The 12,378-nt window shown below is 46.0% G+C and overlaps 1 long non-coding RNA gene across 1 annotated transcript; it reads left to right on the plus strand.

The window, feature by feature from the left end:
• The first annotated feature begins 8,290 nt into the window (after positions 1-8,290).
• On the plus strand, positions 8,291-8,959 carry LOC144142153 (uncharacterized). The gene is made up of 3 exons (XR_013316865.1): positions 8,291-8,416; positions 8,706-8,752; positions 8,826-8,959. It is a non-coding gene; the product is annotated as an uncharacterized LOC144142153 (long non-coding RNA).
• The last annotated feature ends 3,419 nt before the right edge of the window (positions 8,960-12,378 follow it).

Consider the following 12,378-nt stretch of genomic DNA (forward strand, 5'->3'; position numbering starts at 1 on the left):
CAAATCAATGTCCCCAAAACAGCTCCACCACAACTAAACCTGAAAAAAAGAACATAAGTGTCATGACAGTATATTTATTGTACATTATACAGCGCCCAATTAGGTACGCAAGAAGTGCGTATTCGGGCCATAAAAAGAAAATCTCAAGCACGCAGCCAATCACGCACAGTTTTCTAAAGTATTTTTAAGTTTTTTACACCACTGAGCCGTAAAGAATATAAAAAGGTGGAAACGTGGTGCAGTTCTGTTATCATACAACTAGAATAGGAATTTAATACTTTTATTCGTTTGTCAATGTACGAGAAGCACCTTCACCGTTATTCCCTATATTTTATTATGAAAGTGTTACTGTCCCACTCTTAAAAAAAAGCGTCATTGCTCTAGCTTTAGTTATTGTTTGATCAGAAAAAGGCTGCCTATATAAAGTGTAAAACACTCTAAAGTGATGTAATAGAAAGTAGTGATGATTTCAATCCGTCTGCAGTGTCATAGCACTATCTGTGCACGACACCGGGGGCGAATGAAGGTTATCTTCTTTTGCTGTTCGTTTTTCCAAGGCAGATGTTTAACCGCAGCCTAGGCTACCGGGGTTGTGGGTCGAATTCCTAGTCAGGTTAGAATCAGTGTAGCGTGCGGGAACAAGGTCATTTAGCTCCAAGCGAATTCGAGGCGTCTGTTGGATACTTGTACCCACAGGGCTCTTGGAAGTTCTAAATTCAACAAACCGGCACCTGTTTCGTGGCCCTGCAATGTGCATTTTACTTTCATAAAAGATCTGCTTCGATGTTTTCCCAGCACTGCATGGCGTTGGCATGTGTGAGTGTGTTTTCTGGATAGAAGGTGCGCATCTGGAGAGTACAAATGTGGCAACTGGAGTTCATGAGGGGCTTTCCCATCGAGGGTAGGACACCCATAGGGTCGTTAAAACTTCAGTGAGTGTGCTCCAAAGAGAATCCAGGCTGCAATGCTGTGAACATTTAGCATTTGGCTGGCTTTTCCTCCATAGCTGTGTGCAAAGCCGGACCTAGAGTTTACTGGGCTTTGTATTCTGCGTTTCTTCAGTAAATTTTTTTTACTGAGCAAACTTCTCTCATCAAACTGAATTTGTCCGTCTCCGCCTTTTTTCACTATATTTCACTGTAAAAAAATAAACACCTGTGTTTGACCCACGTGCTGCGCGAGAATGGCCCACAATATTTCGCGGTCTAGACACTAGCAGTGTCATCTCGGCTTCCACGCGATCAAAAGGAAAGATCATTTAAAGACGTAATTTGAAAGCCAACTCTTTTAAAGAGCAAAGTAGCGCATTCAGGGCATAGGCCCCTGGCAAACCTGCAGTACGAGCCACGTTTAGAGTTGAGCGTATTTACTGGAGAAATAAAATGCTCTTCAGTATAGCTACACAGCCGCACAAGCTTACGACAATCATAGCTGTAATTGCAGAGCTGAAGAAGCTTTTGTTGTTGCTTTCGAGGGGATGGTGGAGTAGCGAATGGCGTTACTAAAAGGCCTGTCGAAGTATCGGAAGCATATACACGAAGAGCCAGGATAAAACAAGTGCAACGACCTTCAAAGGAACAGTTCATTATTTTATGAAGTGGTGACTGCCGTATGTGAAAAGTCCAACTAAGTGATTCTGTACAATAACAGAATGTACAACGAGGCTTTCACCTCAACACCCACAAGAAGTTGTAAGCCTCCCGAAACTGTATCTTAAGTCTAAATCAACTCGCCCAGAAAATTATTCATTCACGGTACTTTCTATATTGCTTTATTTCCGTTAAATCGGGGTTTGCCTTAAATTCACCATTCATGACGAATATTAACGGAAACCTTTTATTGCCCCATTGTGCAAAAAGGGGTGTTGTTTTTGCAGTTACTCGTTAAAAATGACCAATTAAACAAAAATACATAAAAAAACATACGCACGCTCTTTTGTCATTTAAAGCATTAGCGCCGATATAGCAGCCGGGCGATCTGCTATGTGTGTCATCCGTCTTATTTTTCTTTTCTCTGTATAGACAACAACGCACTGCAATTACAGGCTCATCTGTGGAATCGATGTCTCTTAACACCTCTGCGCTGCTTTGACCAAGCAGTTGAAACTGTGGACTCCTTCACTCTTATAATAATGATATCCTTCGTAGTTTTCAGTATGTTTTCCTCACAGTTTCTTTTGTACTGTCAGCGGAATATTAAGTAGGGGAACGCAGTCTACATAGCCATCATAGAACAGAAGTTGCCGTCCTTGTCGTTGTTCATTTCTTTTTGGCCCACACGCATGAAAGAATTCGCTAGGAGTCATGGTGTTTCGATTGAAAGGTTCGTAACTCAAAATATTCTTGAAGCGTACGTGATTCGAATCCGAAACGTGAAGGTTGTATATTATTGCGTGGCGCTTCAAACCTTTACGCGATTCCACAGGAGAAGAACAGGTATTCGCAGTCACGCAAACCTCTAACTCTAGAAACTGATGCTGGCGTAGATCTGGAGGTAACGCAAAAGTGATAAAACAGACGCATAAAAAGAGAATCACTACCGGCGGTCTGAATATTTTACGCCAAACGCCGAAGAAAGAAAGAGAGACAACAACAATATTCCAGCAAAATTTGTGAGGCTGCCTGACCACGCGTGGGACTTCAATGCATGCAAACTTTTGGAGTAAGGGTGGCACACAAAATTTAAGTTGCTCAAGGATTCCTCTTAGGAATTTGAAATAATTGCAGTAATGCACGCAGACAGGTTTAAGTGTAAGTAGTGTAAATTGTATGGATTGCGATGCTCTTGTCATATTCAAAGCTGGTAATAACTCCGATGTGTTTTTCTGGCTGTCTGGCGCCCTTAGCCGCGTTTCCGGCGAAGCAACAAACGACGCCAGTGGAAGACGCAGAATCGTTACTGCTCATTCACGACACGACTAGGGCCTCAGAGAACGCTTTTACTACAGCTATTTATTTGTTGACAGAAAAGGACGACCTTTTCAACTTATCAAAACAGAACTTTCTGAAACACCTTGTTTAGGATGATGGCGGGAATGCTGGGTTGATATTCGAAAAAAATGCCGACACGTTTCTACAGTTCGAATCGCTGGGTAGGGAGGCTGATGAGCTTCAGCAATTTCAATAGGACTTGATGATGGCCTAGAAACACGTAAACAAACACGCAGACTCGTGGCCAACAGCGTTTGATGTCTTTCCTCAGGGGTTTGGAGAGCCCGTGCACAATTGGCGCTGAGTACGCCATTCTTTGCCTAATTATTGCTGAGGAAACTTGTAATAGAGATGATTTACGTCTACCCCATGGTGTGCACAGAAGCCTACAAAGAATATTGTTACGAGACATCATCATCAAGTCGGTATCATCATCACGGAGGGAACAGGAAGAGGACGCTGAGAGGGACGCGCGTGGAGTTCGTCCCCTTGATTGGACGGCGCTTGGTTTTATACTGTGCCATCGGTAAATACGTTACTACCGTGTATCAATCTTTATATTTGCATTAACCTTTCCTTCAATCACATTGAACAGTGCAGCCCAGCGAAAGTTCTCGATCAAATTTAACGCCCAGGAAGCGATGTTCTTTTGGAGTTTTAATTTGTTGACCTTCAAGGAAACAGACTAAACGTGACTAGTGTATTTCAGATAAAACAGTAACTAAGGGCACCCATGATTACAATTGCACTGATTTGATCCTACGGCCATTGATCAATACGTGGATATTTGTTTCGAGCGCAGATTTCCACAAATATAACAGGTGTAAACTGTTGTGTTTAAAAAATTCGCAGCCGTCATGTTTACGCTTGACAAAAAGATGATTCCTTTGCTCAACCGTCAAACATAACGGCTGCTTTTGTTTACGCTTATCACAGCGTAAACAAAAGAATTAGCGCAAAACATTTGTGCTACTGGCAATATATGTTTCATCCCCTTCTTCGAAGTATAGCGTATATGTCTTATTCCATTTTGCCTTGAAAATTTTATTTTATTACAGGAAGCACCGTGCCTTTATAGTTTCAGAAACGCAATTGAGGTGTCTTGGGATATACTAAAGTTGCACATTTACTGGCCTTTATGTAATTTATGAGCACAAATTTCATCCACCGATCCGACATTTTGTTCTAATCAAGCAGACAAAACTCCACAATGTCAGTATTCTCACCAACTTAACTACCGGCTGAGTACTTGCACGCAGCAGTGCAAACCTACCTGGGTTGGGCAGAGAGAGGCAGGTGACAAAAGTCGAGAGAGCGAAAGAAGTTTCCTATCAGCGACGTTGTCGCGGGAGCCTGTAGTGATACTGGGCCAGCGTTGGCCGCTATTTTATGTTACACGCGCAGTCCAAAAAGAGTAAGCTGACACGCTGGCTTACTGAATAAATGAGAAGATGAGCTACTGCTATGACTAGCTAGATGAGCTAAGTTTCGTTGCACAAGAAAAGCTGAGCTTCTCAGCTGACGTACTGCTGGGTAGTCTGAAGCTCAGCTCGCGCAGCTCCGTCTAAGCCTGTCGGTCTAAGGCTGTTGCCGAGCAAGCTGATTTAAATCGTCAAACCATCCAAACATCAACTCGATAACGCGAGCATGGCCATAGCCTGCGAACCCAGCCAGTTCTCTTGGTTGTGTGGAATCAAGGCTGCAACCTATGCGGCTAACTACAACTTCGCTAAACCGATTGTAAACAACTGAAAGTACGGTGTTTGGTCTGTAATTTTTAAGGTCCTTGCTTGCTGCCTTAATAAGAATCAGAATGTTCTTGGTGTTTTCCCAGTCAATGGCCAGTTTTTAGTTCTTCAGCATTCCGAAATTATGGTGGAAGCTATTCCAGTACAATATTTCCTACCTTCTTTAAAATTTCAACGCCTATGCCATGGTCCCCAGCATCTTTTGTGTCATGAATGTATTGGCATTTTTATAAAGTTTATTTCCTTGTACAACTTAGTTCTACCCCTTGGAAATGCTTCCATTATGTCCCCGCAATTATTTTATAGAAAATATCCCGCCTAAGGGGTATATAACATAGATTTATGAAAAAAAAAGGAGAAAGATGAAACGAAAGAAACACCTTCGGAGTAATCTTGTCTAGAATCTCCCTAATTTAATTTATAACTGCTGCGTTTACATGAAGGTAATAGGCGTGGGATTTTGCTTAGTCAACTGACCACAATGCGACGATGGCATTTACTTGGTTAGAAAAAGCGCTTGTAGACAAATATACTACTTTTGCTGTACAAAAACGTTAAATATGCCTACGAAATCATTCCTCAAAATGTCAAATTTAAAACACACCGAACAAGATACACTCTTCTTGTTTTACTAATGAACATAGTACATGCCGTTTTTACATCAAAAAAAATTTTTTTAAGTATTTTTTCCCTGATCACCAGTTTTAAATGGGTGAAACTTGACATAAAAGTATTTATGTCTAACCCCAATACATCGTTCTTTGTGTCATAATTTTCACAACAGATTAGCTGGGTGGGAGTGGCTTTCAATCCGCCAATAAATTAAATGCATACTTATCAGATTGTCAGAAGAAGAGGCCTCCCAATACCCAGGCGTGCACTTAACGGAAAAGCTTGCATCACTTACACACAATAGGGAGTTTTAGAAGAGGGTGCCCCAACGCTCTGTGGCCCCCAATTGTCTTGGGGCGTCTGTACTGCGCACGAGCAGAACGCAAGCTGCATTTGTTGTTTTGGGTTTGCGTCTAGCGCGCACGCTATTTTGCCGAAATAGCGGGGGCCCCAAAGCAGGAGTTCGCGTTCTTGCGTCACTCTCGCAGCCAGTGAGACTGCGGGTGACCATGGCCGAAGCGAAACCTGCGGCTTGTTCCTGGATTCACCCGATCAACTACGACAATTGCTGAGCTGAATTTGTAGATTCCGCGCGTCGTTCGCAAGCAACGGATAAAGCAGGCAATCGTGAAGCGTTTTTTGCATTCGGAAACAGTCCGCGCACAAGCCGGCCGCGCATGCCAGCTAGGCACACTCAATGGTTTGAACCGGTGCAGACCATGGTAGCAACGGCTTGTCGCTGCTCTTCCCAATCAATATGATCGCTAAAAAGAAGTTACATATGCAAGAAAATATGTGTTAGTATGATAAAAATTGTGCTATGGATTCTTGTCAGGGCTTATTGTAAAAGCGGCAATCAGATATCTGCCGCGATGTTAAGCCTACGCTGACTGGCCGCGGAAGTTCGGCGATCCGACCGATCGCCGCGGAACGCCGTGCGTGTAGCGGCCGAGAGAGGCGCTACCTGCGCGGAAGCATCTAAACAGGCAATGCAGATCTCCTGGTCACCGATGCTCGAACGGCAGTTATAGGTGAAATATAGGGTCTAATTGTTTCACCTGCACCACGTGAACCAGTTCAGGCGGTGCAACACGTCGCCTTTCGTTTCAGTGGTGCAGCTCGCGGCACATGAACCGCGCCGTTCGATTCACCGGTGGTGCCGACGGGTGCAGGACGAGTTCACGGCTATGCCTGCACTCCCTGCCGAGGAGGTGCAGAAGCACATGAAAAAAGTGCACTGCTGGTTCCGCCGATGGCGGAACCCACTTTGAACCGCCATGAACTGGTTCAAGAGGTGCAGGCTGAATCGTACAGACCAAAACTTCCACATGCGAGAAAAAAAAAAGGATGATAGTGTGGTGAAAAGTTGTGTTACGGATTGTCATTCGCAGTTGCACAGATAGCGACGACCAAATATCCGCCACGGCGCTAAGCCTAAAGTTCCCATCACCCGAGCCGACGCGAGGAACGCAAGCCTGTGGCGGGCTGTCGGAGGCGCCCCTCTTTAAAACTCGCCGCGCGCGTGCGCCTTGCGTTTCGGTTGCCCCAACTTGTTAGGGTCCTCGAACGCCGGCTTCTCCTATTTTAAAACTCCCTATTAACTCAATATACCCGAAAGGTATTTGTTTATTTTCTTATTTATTTTACCCTCAGGGCATACACAGTGTAGATGGTAGGGGCTTACATAAACCAACAAAGTCAGCAAGAATGCATACAACAAATGTATCAGTTTGTACACACAGATAAAAAAATAGTTTTAAAATCACGCAGTTCAGCAAGCGCAATGAACAAGCAGTAAGCGCCATCAGATTAGGGAGAAGAAACCAAAACCAAAGGTAAATGCACTTCACTTGCCTATCTATCCTCACTGCAGGTCAAAGGCATGTCCCATTATTCACCAATTACCCCGGTCCTGTGCTAACTGCGACCAATTTATTCCCGCAAACTTCTTGATCTCGTCTGCCCATCTAACTTTCTCTCCCCCAGCAACCCTTGCCTTCTCTAGGGATCGACTCTGTTACCCTCAAAGACCAACGGTTATCTTGCGTTCGCATTACCTGCCCTGCCCACGTCCATTTTTTTCTGAATTCTACTAATATTCGCACTACAGCAGCATAAATATGTACACCAATATAACGAATCGATGCAAGAATATAACGTACTGACAAAAGCAGAATAACACAAAAGCGAAAAAAATACACACTTCTCTGAGGTTACACAACGAAACAAAAATTACAAGAAAACTACAGCAAATTTGAATTTAAAAGCGCTTCCCGTAAACGGTCAGGGTTGGTAATACAAGCTTATGAAGCAGGCAGGTGTTTCCACTCAAAGCATGTCTTCGGTAAAAAGTAATGAGAGTGGGACACAGTGTTTTATCACGGGATCTGAACTTTATGACGATGGTCAAGGCGTTCAGATATGAAAGATTCGGGCTGTATCCCGCATGATTTCAGAACATGGGTAATTTTGATCAGCTTTCTGAAAAAGGCACAGCCGGGACAGTTTTCTATGTGTAGTGAGAGGCAGTAGGTTCAGAGTATATTTCATTGAACTTACTCTTGACGTACGGCTATTGTTAGGCATTATAAATCTCACGGAACGGTTTTGTACAGCTTGAAGTTGGTTAATTAGATTGACATGGCCGCGATCCCGAGCTAAGGAAGCATACTCTAGTTTCTGCGCTCGTAAATAACATAAAACTGCTTTTTTGGAGAGGAAGGAGGTAAGGAAAAATTACGTGATATGTATCCAAGGTGTAGGGACGCATCCCCTACGAGCGCCCGCATAGGGTGAATTTTGAAGTGCGCGCGTCGAACAGCGACAATGGCGTGAGTGCATCATGCGCCCCTGCGAGAGTGTGTGATGAACAGTGAGCTTGCAGAAATACGTGCAGTGCGCATAAAACCGGGAACATGCACACAACCAACTGAGTGACTTAAAGGCAACACTCAGAAGAGCACAGGGGTGAGTGCGCACCGGAGCAGACGCGAGAGCAGCTGCGGCCACGGGCGGCGGACGGGAGCGACGGGCGGTGAGTCACAACCACGACTCCTGGACAGCGAGGAGCAACCAGGTTCCATGGCGGACGCTGTCCACCCGTCGTAGGCACAAGTGTTTGAAGATGTGAGTGTACAGCCCCAGGTCGCAACTTTCTGCATAAGCAGTGCTTAAACTATCGCAATGTTTTCTTTACGCGATTTACGCGCAAGCATGGTTTACTTTCGTAATAGTGCTTCAAAAGTTGCTTTATTTGTTGTTTCCGCCTTCGTTTTCCCGGAATAAACCGGTGATTTGCTCTCATGTGGATCGGCGTTACTTCGTCGGGTGGGTTCGGGCTCGCAAACCCTTTACGCTCGAACGGTGTTCGTTCCCTGGCGTCGAACGTGGTTTCTTTTTTTATCTCTTTTTTCAGTTATTGGCATCAAGGCTTGACCCGCGCCACGAGCTACACTGCCACCGGTATGTTGGAATAGTTGCAGAACTCTTCGGAACTGTGCATGCTTTTTTCCGCTCACTAACCTTTTTTGCGCAGCAGTCACTGGCGGATTAAGCGCCCCAAAAGCCGGCCATGCCTACTTTGCAAGCACCAGTCAGCCAGCGTAGAACGCTTCTAACCGTCTACTACAACCTAGCGCTCAATGACTAAGCTGGCGTGGAAAGGAGAGGCCCAAAGCAGGGCAACAAGTCCTGTAAGTGATTTGCCACAGAATTCGCGCTTATCGCCAAAGTGTAAGCGCTGATTGACCGTTCATGCCCCCATCGAAGCATTTTTTTCTTTCTGTGCCCCTCATAAAGGCTGTTTTCCCGTACGAGTTGACAGTATTGTCACCAAGTCAAAGACGACGCAGTTTTGTCTTCAAGTAAAAAACGTTTATTGGAGCGAACTTGTGCTCCCCTAACAACTCAAATAATACACTGGCGGTGAAGCAGCAGTCAGCAAAGTCACGTACGCAAGTGAGCGTCGGAGATCGAATGCCGTGGCGTCTGCTCTGCAGGCATTTATCTTTCGGCGCAAGTGTTTCAGGAACCGTCGATTCACATTCAGAACTTTGTAGATCACAGAAGATTATTCTTGGGTAGTGACGTTAGGGTGAAACAGTCTTCTTATCTGCATGTAATAGCCCGTGCGGCATAAAAGTAAAGAATGGAGGACTCGCTTCGTTTGGAACGCAGATAACACCACCGGGCATTGCCCGGCAGTAAAAACAAACAATAAATAACATACATGGTTCGCGTCATTACCCCCTATAAGAGTGCCCCGCAGGGGCACCTTGTACGTTCAAGGTGACGGAAGTGGCGACACCGCGGACCCCGAGCCCATGTGGGTTGGACCCACCCACGCTTTAGGCTTTGCGTGGCTTAGCCGTGTCCAGGGAAAAGGGGATCCTGGTGGCTGAGCCGACACCGAGGTTGTTGTGGACCTTAGGGCCCCTTAGTGGAGGCAACACGCCACTTTGGCCCTCGCTTCTTGTAGACGGCACCCCCGGACTGACCCGGCCGAGGGTGAATCAGCCAATCGCCCTTTCCTGTCCCCCTGTCCACTCTTTCGCTTTCCTGTCTTCTTTATCCATCTTTCCTGTCCTCTATTTTTTCTGCTTTCCGATCTCCTCTTCCAGGTAGCAAGGGCTAACCCTGTGTGAATGGCCACACTAGGTTTCTTTATGCAGGGTTATAGTGGCCACGTATGGCTAACGCAAGTTTGCGTTCCCGTGTTTGGCTCCGAGGTGGGTGGCCAGCATGGCTGCTGAATGTTTATTTGCTAGTTTATGGCTACGACACAACCTCCTCATGATCGGGCTCGGAAACGAGTTCGCACCGCAGTAAGCTAGCCTGTATAAAGGGTCCCATTCAAACTAAAAGAACAAAGCGTTCCAAGATTTTTGTTTTCGAATCCACTGACAGCCAGTGCCCCCTACGAAAGGCGTCACCATTCATAGTCGCTAAAGAACTGGAAGCTGTCCTCGGCGGTAAATGCAAAGCTACAAAGATGTCCTCTGGAGGTATCCTCATTGAATGCAAAAACAAAGCCCAGGCTGATGCAGTGTTTGCAATGCAAAGGTTAGCAAACCGAACTATAAAAGTATCGGCTCACCGAAGCCTAAACTCATGCCAAGGAGTGATTTCAGATCCTGACCTCGCAGACCTCACGGAGGATGAAATCCTAGAGGGCCTGCAAGAGGAAAATGTTACTGCGGTCAGGCATATCATGATCCGACGTAACGACATTGACATCCCCACTAATCACCTTGTCCTGACTTTCAACTCCACCAAGCTTCCTGAATCAATGAAACTTGGCTATGTAGTCCATCGAGTCTGTCCATACATCCCAAACCCACGCCGGTGCTTTAAGTGCCAGAGGTTTGGTCACACACTGCAGAGCTGTCGGGGCAGAGAGACGTGCGCCACGTGCGCGAGTACTGATCTTCACGCAAACTCCTGTGCAGCGCTGGAAGCAAAGTGTGTCAATTGTGCACGGCCACACCCTGCGTTCTCACGGAAATGCCGGAAATTCGAAGATGAAAAAGAAATAATGTCTATCAAGGTAAAAGAAGGTCTATCAACTCAAGAAGCGCAAAGACGCTTATCGTTTGTGCTAAAAGGCACTTTCGCCGAGGTGGTGCGCCGGGGGGCCGGGCCGCCTCGGGCATCGGTAGGGACGCAGTTTAGCTCTGCTGACCTGGCCCTTGCCCAGTCTCCGCCCGTGCAGCAGCCAGCACAGCCACAGCCGACTGCACGCGCTCCAGCCCCCGAGGCTGTGCAACCACCGGCCCTCTCTGCTCCGGCTGAGGAGGCCATGGACGTTGTTCCCTCCACCTCGTCCCTTTCAGGGCCCCAAAGGGGCACTGCAAGACACACTCAACATCTCTCCTACCCGTGCCTTCTAAAGGTACTGGGAAAAACGCATCCAAGACCCCTGCAAGGAGTGAACCTCCTGCAAGGAAACCACATGACAAAAAGTAAAAAAAACAAAAAAGTTTATTGTACCTCATTCGAAAAACTAAAATGCCGGTTCCCTTCATTCACTGGAACTGTAAAAGTTTAATCCATAACATCGACGACATACACAAGTTGATAGATGAATATGAGCCCCAAGTGGTGGCGTTGCAAGAGCCAAACTTAACAAAAAGACATGATAAAATTCTCCGTAGTTATCACCTCCTCAGAAAAGACAGAGAAGAGAGCACCCGCGCTTCAGGGGGTGTGGCTTTGGTTGTGGCACAGGGCACAATTCTAAATTCAATACAACTTGACACTACAGTGGAGGCCGTTGCAGCACAAGTTTATGTCAACAAGCTGGTCACTGTTGTCTCACTTTATCTGCCACCATCTGATAATGTGTCATTACAGGAAATTAATGACCTTGTTGAGCAACTGGCTGCCCCAATTGTTATTATGGGGGACTTTAATGCCCATCACTGCCTATGGGGAGGTGATAAAGTCTACAGTCGGGGAAAACAAATGGAAAAGTGGTTGGCAAATAACAGTCTTTTTGTGTTCAATAATGGAGACAAGAAATATTTTTCTGCGGGTACGGAAAACGTTTCTGGGCTAGACCTTTGTGTTGGGTCGCCAGAGCTCTAGATGGACTTTGAGTGGAGTGTAGTGAACGATACACATGGAAGTGACCACTTTCCCGCCTTGTTCCGAGATGTGCAGCCTCTTCCAGCCCTCAAAAACTGTCCACCCCGATGGAGCCTCGAGAGAGCAAGCTGGGAAAAATTTAAGGATCTGGTCAGTTTTGAGGGAGTTGACGTGAGCAGTATGTAAATAGACGTAGCAAATGCCTACATTTGCGAGGAACGTGTTAAAGCTGCTAAAGTAGCCGTCCCACAATCATCTGGCCGAATCCCTAAGCAGCCAAAGCCGTGGTGGAATGATGCCTGTCGCGAAGCCTGGAAAAAGCAAAACAAGGCCTGGGGTGTGTTCAGATGGTACCCTACCATGGACAACTGCCTGAACTTTAGGGCTGCCCGAGCTGCTGCCAGAAAAATCAGAAAAGAAGCAAAAAGAAACTCGTGGCAAAACTTTGTAAGCACAATAAACACTACCACTCCCACAAAAAAAGTCTGGGACCATGTACGCGA

Source organism: Haemaphysalis longicornis, unplaced genomic scaffold (assembly GCF_048455015.1).
Source record: "Haemaphysalis longicornis isolate Haplotype H1 unplaced genomic scaffold, Haemaphysalis longicornis Haplotype H1 scaffold_6, whole genome shotgun sequence".
NCBI classification, from domain to species: Eukaryota; Metazoa; Arthropoda; class Arachnida; order Ixodida; family Ixodidae; genus Haemaphysalis; species Haemaphysalis longicornis.